We start from the raw sequence: 10719 nt of genomic DNA, 5'->3' as shown, positions 1-10719 counted from the left end.
TTGGTACAGTCCTAGAAGCTCCCGCCCCAATTGTTTTTGACAAGCTCCGATTGGTGCGATCTCGCTACTTTATAAAACTATGATTGGCTGATTTATTTCATGGTGCCCGCCTTTACCGGTTTGGCTACGTAATATTTATAATAGACTACCTCTAGATGCGGTCCGTAAACAAAGCAGCATGCTGTTGCTATTTGAAACGCACCTCACGTGCCTAAGATGGCCGAAAGTCCTGAAGCAATGTTGTTTTATATGTGTGCACTGGAGCAGTTCTTAAATCTGAAAACACTACTCTGTTATGGTATTTACGCTTCTAGATTTAATGGTCATCTTTTAACTTGATATGTGAAATTGCTGAAATTTATATGTGTAATCGTTTAGATTTTTTTAATCAACTCGTGTATAATCAACAAGAATAATGAAATTAAACATGTATTTATGGTAATGTTAAATGACTCACAACTGAATATCGCTACTATAACGGATCAATATTGAGGCAGTACATAAAGGTAAATAAAGAATGATACCAATCGAAGCTGGTAGAGAGATTTAGTTTATCCCATTTACCTTCTGAAGTCACTTCTAGAAATGAAACTTGTTGCTCAGCCTAAAAAGTATTTAATACCCAGGGCTGAAACTGGACAGATATCAAGTAAAAGTTTAAAGTTGGGAGCAGTTGTAAATGTCTCCTGTTTCACCTTGTTTTAACAATCAAAAATACTTTTGGGATCTGTTACCCTGGCCCTCTTCGTCAAGACAAGTCAATATGGTGTTGCAATTATCTCAACCGTAGGAACATAATGGACACAACAAAATATACCCCAAGTTAGGAATCTAAGAGGGCTCTATGTGCTGGCGATTGTGTAAACGCTGTATCTAATGCGTTCAACTATGCTTTCCTGTATTTATTTTTAACCCACAATGCACTAATGAATTTTAGATGAGACGACTTCACGCATTCATTCGTCTGGGGCAGTTTAGTTCGCCAATTAACATGTTTGTGCACATCTTCGTCATATGGGAAAGAGTCCTAGAATACCACTTAGATTGATTTGGTTTATTCAGCAGGAATATAGTTATGTAACATGAATGTGTTTATGCAAAAAGCTACGGAAATAAATGTACTATTTTAAGTTTATGGTAATGTCATTTGAAAAGCTAATCGTCTCTTGAGATTGTATTGGAAAATATGTTCTTTTATTGATTGCTATTTTTCCATAAATTTATTGTTGAACAGCTTGCTTCAAATCACAATCGTAGAGCAGTGGTGCTTCTCCGGCATCTTTGGGCGCAAGGTAAGAACAAATCGTAGAAAGGGTGCAAGACATATACATTACGTAAGACAGGAGTGCATTCACTGTTCGAGGCAATGTGTCCAAACAGGCACAGCTACGCTCTTAAAAATAAAGATGCCACGGTGCTTCTTCAGAACGATACCATAGTTGGTTCCAAAAAGACCCGCCTACATGAAGGTTCTAGAAAAGAATCTGGTTATTTCGATCTAAAACAGGCTCAATACAGTAAATAACCTTGACTAGATGGTAGCAGATTTGTGAAATACTAACGCCTCATGGTTTTAAATAACTCGAGTTGCATACAATAACATAGGCCAAGTCCAGGTATTCTTAATCAGTTAGCGTCCTGCGATGTAGCCTACCATTCCATAGTTTTTTTCCCTACATATTAGGAAGCTTTTAAAAACCCAAAGAACCAACTTCAAATGCAAAGAAACTGACCCAGAATGAAATAGCTGTTTGTCAAGCAATGGTTTTATGAGGAACCATACAACCCAGTAAAGAATCATAGTGAGATTAAAGAACCAGTATTTCTAAGAGTGTAAATGTGCTGTTTTGTGTCTCCTACTTTTCTTTAAAGAACTCTCTCTCTTTCTCTCTCGCTGACTTTACGGAACAGATACATTTGCAATTTATTTTGTGCAATATTAAACTGTAAACTTGAGAGGCCTGGTAATAAAATTAACCGATGATGTTGCTTGCCGTTCGAGACGCTCAGTTTTCACGATTACTCCACCACTGGAGACTGCACCTGCAAGCTCAAAGTGCAAACCAGCCTTGTCTCCTCGCTACGCAGCCCAGGAAAAAACAAAGAAGAATCTGTAAGTTCCGAAAGTACAGCGGGAAGTGTAGGATCTAATGCGATTGTATCTGCCATCTTTAGTTCTCACGCCGGCTAATACCGCCAAAGCTGGTCAAGTGAATACAGTGGAAATTAAACCATAAAATTAAACATGGACCTGAAAAGAACGGTACGTGAGCTCGAAAGATATAAACGCCTTTGGAATTTTAAAATTCAGACGTAACAGGGGAAAGAATATTCGTGCGATAGTTTCATAAATTTTAACAAAAATATTTCCAGAGTGGGCTGCAAGTTTGAACCATATCATAGACATTAGGGGAAAACTGAAAAAATAAAACGCTTCCAGTTATTGTTCAATGCCTTTAATGCTTTGGGAGATACCTAAAGATCACCAAGTCTGTAAGGTTTTAGGTATCATCTCCACGGAGGACTTTTGTAAAGCAGACTTGTAAGCACGTAACGCTGCTTTACTAAAGATTCTCCAGGCTTGTACAGCCATGTAAAGCCTGCGCGCAGACAGCAAAACATCCATAATTTCAGTTGAATCGGCGCGACGTTACTGTTGTAGACAGTAAGTACAGTAATACGATCTTGCCTGTGTCACATACCTAATAATGGCACAGCAGAAGAAGAGGAACTCTGATGATGAGGAGGAGTTGTGCCTGTTATTACTGCCTTTGAGAGGGAAAAATGAGAAGGTGGCGGCAAAAGAAAGGCGACTATGATATTCTCGCGAGTGGGTGAACTACATGATGAAATGATGCAGTTCAGGTATGCGTGCATGCCTGCCTTGCAATTTGACGACCTTATTTCATCATTCTGATACCCACAAATTTAGCTTCTCCTCGAAATTCACAAATTTTTGTACATAACGTCATACAGTAACATTTCCTGTGCAGCACGCGGCGAAAAGCCTGCGCGCGTTGAGAGCAGACGTGTCACAACCTTGCGATTTTACGGACACTGACGTTTATTGTGTTTCTTCACCATGTTTTAAATTAACAAGGGGTACTTTTGTTTCATGGGGATATTGCCTTCTTATATATTTATCTGATATATATTTTTTTTAGGTTTCAGGTATGCATTTCACGAAAGTATATAGTATTCCACTGAGAACATCCTAAACTCCAACTCCATCTCAACTAATGTAGCACGTTAAATCCTTCGTAATCAATGTGCTAGCCACCCAAGTGGATATGTGCTACGTGCTTCTTCAACCGGCTTTCTCTTGTACTTATCGTAGCCATTGCCAAAAAAAACCCTCACATAACACATTAAATTCAAATTAGGGTAGCTCTTTAAACATTTTGAATACTAAGATTTATATTACAATAATATAATATCGTGTAAATGTTCTAACGTTGCAGCTGGCTTTACTTTTACTGTTTCGTTTTATGCGTTACAATTGGTTTGGTGGAAGCGGGAAGAAAGAAAAGTAAAGAACATGAATTTGGGATTGATCCATTTTTAATAGAGAGAGTGCGACTGCAATGAAGAAACCTGGCCCAGAATGAGCTCCAGTGAATCCAATGTTTGTGTCTTCGATCACCACTTCACGATCCCAGTACTTAACACTGTTCAATTAAACCAGCAGGCTGTTAGTGATGCCCATTCATACGCCCTGCCTCCTAGAGCCTCGTTACACCTGCAAAAGGTTCCTGCATTGATCGCACATATGATTTTGCAGTCACTAAAAGCATATTAATATTGTGCTAAAGTGACCTGGCAGTGACCACAATGCATCTGGATATATAATTGGCATATCATATGCTTAGGTTATTCCGTATCTATCTATCTAATACATAATTCACCTGCCTCCTCACTCACTCACTCACTCACGTCTGTCCGAAGCCGAATGCGCAGTCGCCTTCTGTGCAGCTGCCCGAAAAACCTTACGAGACCGAAAACCAACCCCAACATCGCGGCAGGCGGCGGGTTTAGCCTACGTATTTCGGGATTATTATTCTGAAATCCCAAATCCTTCCGCCCAGGTGTAGGGTATTAGCCCCGATCACAGCCAACCCTCACACTCAAAATAATACGTAAGAACATATTACTATTAAGTACTTTCAGCGGCAGGAACGACTCCACGGCCATCACGATCATTACACTACCGTCGTCCGCAGATGTTGATGTGTGCGAAGCGTCGTACATATTCTAAACCGCATACAAATCTCCACAGGTGGCGCGGTATACATTGTCGTGCGTTGCTGCTGAGATCTGAGTAAAAATAAAACGCTGCTGGCCTATTCGCACCAAGCACTGAATGTTCACCACACCATCTGGAGTGATTTTAATGCCCCTTGCATCCTCGCCCTTTCAAAATTGCTTATTCTCTCAATTTGGTGCCAACGGCCGCAAAAATTCAAAGAGAAAGGCGACTTCGATTAAAGCTCTAGAGGCCTGAAAGGCGATTTCGACTACAGCTCGAGGCCTAATTACGCATTCTGATTCAATTACGCATTCATTCAATACACCTATATCAGATTTGTGGTGCTTATACTAATTACTATTCCATATTTTACTGGAACATTCATTATTCAATATTATACTATAGGCCTGTACAAGCCTGTACAGTAATGAGTAAAGCGGATTAAAATCATTACAAAAAAAACTTATTTGTTTCTTTTTCTACTTTTCGTTGATTTGTATTTCTCATTTTTTTCCCTTTTACTGCCATAGGCCTACATAATTATAAAATATGGCAATTTTTATGCACATGACACAAAATAAATTAAGCTTAAAGACTACATGTGTTTCCAAATTCAAAGGGCGTTCCCAGTCAAACTAGCATTCGCCATGACTATAAACAAGTCACAAGGACAAACATTTTGACATGGTAGGAATATTCCTTGCCGAACCCGTTTTCAGCCATGGTCAATTGTATGTGGCTTTTTCAAGAGTCAGAAGGGCGAGTGATGTGACGGTGCAAGTTAAAGATGGGCCACATCAAGGGAAATTACTACCAAACAGTGAGAGTGTCTTCACAAAAAATGTAGTCTACAGAGAGATTTTACAACTTTAGTTGCATACTGACAGGCCTCCAGTATACAAACATGTATTTTTTAAGTGTACGGTATTTTTCAACGTGATAAAGTCATACATATCCCAAACCTCTTAGTTAATTATCATTACTTACATCACTGTCTTATTTATTTCTTATCATTTGTTCTTCATACACTGCTGACACAAACTCGTGCCCGTTTCATCATACGTTGTCGAAACGGGCTTTTTGTCTAGTTTGAGAATAAATACACCGTACAATAAATATTTGTGATATTAAGTCTCGTTGTCTACATTGTTTCTATCGAAATATTTATTCATCCATCCAGGTTTTTAACCCGCTTTATCCTGGGCAGGGTCACCGGGAAGCAGGAGCCTATACCAACAACAATCGAGCGCATGGCAGGAATGATCATTGGACAGGGCGCTTCTTCATTGCAGGGTGAACACACACCAGCCCACATTGGACCATAGTGCACAACGCAAATTTACATAACCTACATGTATTTGGATTGATGAAGCACCCGAGGAGGACATGCAAGGAGACCGGGTGTTCCCAGCGTGGAGTTTACATCATCTCGCTTTTTTCAGTTTTGTCCCTGTTTGAATAGGTACCGCGCGCCCTATTTAACCACGACGCTCTAATTGTTATGTTTATGTTTTTTGAAACGTATGACATTCATTTATGTCCTGTGCCTGTCATTTTTTGTGTTTCTTTGTCGTATTTTGGTACCGAGTTATGATTCCATGTTTACGTTATATTACTTTTCACAACGTTTTTTTCTTTCTTCAGGAGAATTAAAGTGCCGCTTTATAATGAAAAGTATTGCCAACCGACTGCTTTTCACTCGACTTGTGATACTTTATTGTAGGCGACTTCTTTGGCGGGGTTTAAGTACTTTACGTGCGCTCATACAGTGGCAGATTGAGGGGTTTTGAGAAATGCACCCAAAACTCGCCCGTACTTACTGACTGTAAGTGGATCGTAAAGTTCTGCGTTAATCGATAGGATCCATCGTTTTCGGGAAATACACCCATGATTTTTCTTTTATGTTGTTAAATATTAGGGGTCTAAGGTGCTATACTTAAATGAAAAATATTGTTTTGTATGGATACAAGAGCACATTGTATTTTTTTCGAGAAAAAGTATTATACTCTCGAAACCTCTGCTGGAAAGACGAGTAAAAAAAAAAAATAGCGACCGCATTTACAAATGATTGAAAATTGTTTATGGTGATTAATTAGATCTCCATCCAATAAAGTTTCAAAAACATCATTACAATGATTGTAATGATAAATTGGAGAAACACTTGCAAGTAGGCATGGTCTTTTAGATCCATAGTGTTAATTAAACCCAACTGTAAAGCAGGGTGGTTTAAACCCAATATTTTGTGCAAAATCTAGAACTGACTTTTGGTTATTATCAGATCCTTTTGTAAGTGTTGTACGTTATTAGGACATATCAGCTTCTTAATTGACACATCATTGTGTAAGTAATTTAGCACTAAAAGCTATTAGATTTTATCATTGTGTTAAAAGACTGTATGTTTACTTTCATTGTTTTAAATTGAGATTCATTTTTTTAAACTGGATACACTTGGATACTACAAGGTACACACATTTCAGAAAGACAAACACCTTGCATCCTTTACAGCTAAATTGGATTTTTTAAATATAAAAGGTGTGATCTTTCTAATTTTTACAGAAAATCATCTTAACAAATCTAATAAACTAGAAACTAATATAATTCAATAAATAAATATAATTATTATAATATAAGGTATAATCCTTCCCTTACTGACAATGATAGTCAAAACATGTTGATTTTACATACACAGGTTAAAAAAATCCACTGTATAAAAGCTGCGATTTTTTTTTATTTCCAAGAATGAAGAGGGACCTTAAAGGAAAGCGTTTTCAGGTTGTAGAGGAGGTCAAGAAGCAAATGACAGAGGCACTGAAGGCTAAAGAGTTTCAGAACAGTTTTGAATAATGGAAAAAGTGGGGGGACAAGTGTATTGTGTCTCCGGGGAGTATTTTGAGGGTGATTAAATGTTGGAAAGTTCTGAGAAATATACACTTTTTTTTAAATTTTCATTACTTTTGGGTCCCCCTTCGTATATGTACTGTATATTGTGACAAAGTGACACACTCAGTGTATAAAGAAAACACTTTTTCTTTTAATACTGGTAGAGTTGTACATTCAAGTAACACGATCGCTACAAAACGGCAATACTCAACATAAGCCTTCCTCTTTAGTCCCGATACCCGGACTCATACGCCAGGCAGTATCTGTTAGTGGTAATAGACAAAGACCAACCCACCCTTATCAAAACACTCCCGTTGCCAAAAGCCACAACTCAATATTAAACACAAGAACTGTTGGAAATCCAACATGAAATAAATCATAAATAATTAAATTTTAGTTGCAGAGTTGCAGAACCTCCTGGGACGTCAGTCAGTACTATATATATATATATATGGGGGTTGGTCTTCCATGGAGTTTTCATACTGTTGATTGTTGACGAGCTTTTTGTTCCCGTGGTGCCTTTACGCTGTTGTCAAATATTTGGAATGCAGAACGGGTGGAGAAAGTGCTGGGCTATGATCGGGGCTGTCAGCCTCGGTCCATTTGATGGGTTGATGGGAGAAGGTTCTCAGAGATCAGCGGGTGGACACCATGAGATTATGGGGTTATGTCTCTGTAGCCATAAATGATGACTCTTCTCTGGGGGTACCTTTGTGGAGTTTTTACCTTTTTACTACTTTGAGTCTCTGATCCAGCGCAAGTGCAACAACATACTGAAGCCTGACTAGCAGACAAAAGGACAAGAGTTAAAAAATGACTTGCCCGGATAATATATATTAGATTACATAAACGTAATTCATTTTCCATTAACAATCGACATATTGGGAATATTGACAAGTGTGACTTTCTCTGTTCAGCCTGGTACCAAATCGACCTTTGTCGACTCAAGACCACACGGAATATAAAGAAATATGAACCAGCACAGGATACTCATGTTTTACATTTACTTCCATGCTTTTAACTTTAAACCTCTACTTTGAGACCGGCAGGGCTGACATTTTTGTTTATGTTTTCATTACCTAAATTCCAAACACGTATCCCATCTCCCTTAATTCCGTTACGGGAAGTGTGGCTCTGAACAGCACTGAAGTGCGCTGGCCAGGGTTTTGAAAATGTGTTGGTTGTATTTCTAGATTAGTTTATTACCGAGGTGCGTGAGGAGATTTTGTTCTTCTCATTTTATCGTAACTGACACCTTTCTCTTTGACAAAATTGAATACTTCACGAGGTTCAAGCGAGACTGGTAAATCTGCACGGCAAAATGTTTTTTCTTTGACGGACTTGATTCATTAAATATTTAAAAACTCCGCCTGTATCGTTAAATGAAAGTTGTCTCCATTTCTTCTTTACGTGGCATTAAATTGGGCAATAACTGCCTCTGGCTTCCATTTTCATAATCGATAACTGACGAAGTACTTGGGGGTCCTACGGTGATCGAAAACCTAAAGTATTTTAAGTGCGGCTCGAAACAGCGCTTAAATGTGAGGACACAACATTGCTGTGGCGATCTCACATGTAAACAAATCATCTCCACAGTGTAAGTATGGACGTAATATTACTTGAGAAAAACACGTATATAAGTTTATTTGTGTGTCCTAAAGCATTTTAAGACGTGACTGTTCACAAGAAAATACCCGTCTATATTAGTTACCTGTATTACAACTTGTACAGCCTCTTGTGATGATTCGTGTTGTTATTGGCACGGTATATAATAAATAATTGCATTAAACAACAACTAAGCGATGAAAATTGCATTAACAAAGCAATATTAAGTTTTTTGTCGTCGTTTATTTTCCTCATATTTAGGGCACATCCATTATAAAAAGTAAATTGTAGAAATTATTTAAATATCATGCGATGTCGTTAAGTTACTAAAATTAAAACAATAAGCAACGCCATAAAACTCGAATCAAAATGATGAGTTACTTTAAGTTGTCAATTATGGTTGTAAATGAAAATTATGTTTTCCACGATGTTACATTTAAAATTGTAATGTTTTAATGTGGAGTCCCAATTAAATCAGCTGAGCAGCTAGCACGTAACTGCCCTTGCAAAGGCACAAACGAGTTAAGGCTTCCGATAACGGGAAAGGTTAACTTTTATTTGGGTTTTCCCTCCTTATTTCGACCAGGATAAAGTACTTGTTCGCGTACATGCCAGTGTGCAAAGTAATGGCGTAAAAAGTCAGGATGAGGACGCCTGCAGGACAGATAACCTCCTCGTTCCGCCACCGTACTGTAACCTCCCATATCGACACATTTGTAATCTCTGACATCCAATTGGGCCGCGGCGCATACGACACGACATCTGCGAACGAGTGGCTGGTAAACAAGCTCAGAGAGCGCATGCGTGTAGTAAGTAATGGAGGCTTTTCTGCTCGAGAGTCGAATGTTCATTTAATATTCGTCGATAAAGACGTGAAATTCTGTCGTCATAGTGGCTTATTTACTGAACAACTGTGAGTAATCTTTTTAAGTGGTTTCGCGTGTCTGGTTTTGTCATGCGACTTATTTTCTGACAGATGTTTTCTTGTTATCAGTACACGACAATGCGTACTGAAACAGTAACTGGCAATAATACTGTCTGCCATATTTCCTTATGCACCGAGAGGAAATTGACCGTCAGTGTTAATGTTTTGTTTGTTTTTCAGTTATGTAAAAAGTGTAAGGTGGCATGTCCAGTGATTTAACTGGCGCTGTAATCGCAGTAAACGTATAGCGCCTTATTGGTTTTCGCCAATCTTTCAGTTTTGCAAGGCGATTCAGACTTCGGGCCTCTTGTATTTTGATAGGCAAGAATAGAGACCAATGAGAAACCGAGTGCCGCATTAGGGCGGTAGGAGGCTGGTTGCTAGTACTATGGTGGGCGGGTCTTTTTTTAAAAAAACGTCAGGTACTACAGAGACAAAGATGTATAAGATGACTAAATGACATGTGTACTCCTTCCAAAAATGAATAGATCGGTTTAATGGAAACAGTAATTAAGCATTGCTTTGGCATAATATGTAGCGGTTTTTAATATTATAAGCTTTGTTTGAAAATAAACCAAGTTTTCGCTCATACAAGGACAAACCATTTGTAGGTACTGGGGGAGCTCAGTTTCTCGTAGTCATTCTGTAATCTCTCAGTATATATACATTTTTTTCCATTTTGTTTCAAAGAAAATTCCCCAGGTGTTTTGTGTTGAGCGATTGTCCATTGGTTGCGTGCTGCGTCTAAATAAAGTTCGTAGATGAGAAGGCGCAACGTTCAAGTTCACCGTTGGGGTGCAGTGAAGCCAGGTTTTAACTCAACCCCCCCGGTTTCAGTATTTCTTTTACTGCGGATGGAATTGAACTATGGCTTGGAAATGGATGTCTGAGATTTTGAATTGACAGTTTTTTTTTGACTACAAACCCAGAGCACTGGTTTTTAATATGTGTTTGCGTTAAACTGGTTTCTATAAAATTCACCCATTTTTAGGTAACGGTTTTTATTGTATCAAATTATTACATGCAATTTCCTGACTTTATTGTTATTTTAAAATATTGGAAT

General features: G+C 38.4%; 1 protein-coding gene across 2 annotated transcripts in view; it reads left to right on the top strand.

Moving 5' to 3' along the window:
• Window positions 1–279: 279 nt before the first annotated feature.
• The window catches only part of kdm4aa (lysine (K)-specific demethylase 4A, genome duplicate a), a 91481-nt gene continuing 81041 nt past the window's right edge, over window positions 280–10719 (top strand). The window contains exon 1 of one of the 2 annotated variants that reach the window (XM_051933241.1): window positions 280–298. The gene's annotated coding sequence lies outside the window, so the exon portion shown is untranslated. Of the gene's footprint in view, window positions 299–9496; window positions 9645–10719 lie in introns of those variants that run through there. The other variant, XM_028811487.2, reaches the window with a different exon arrangement.

This window comes from Erpetoichthys calabaricus, chromosome 10 (assembly GCF_900747795.2).
Source record: "Erpetoichthys calabaricus chromosome 10, fErpCal1.3, whole genome shotgun sequence".
NCBI classification, from domain to species: Eukaryota; Metazoa; Chordata; class Cladistia; order Polypteriformes; family Polypteridae; genus Erpetoichthys; species Erpetoichthys calabaricus.
Note: the sequence above shows the minus strand (reverse complement) of the source record. Positions and strands in the feature narration are given on the sequence as shown.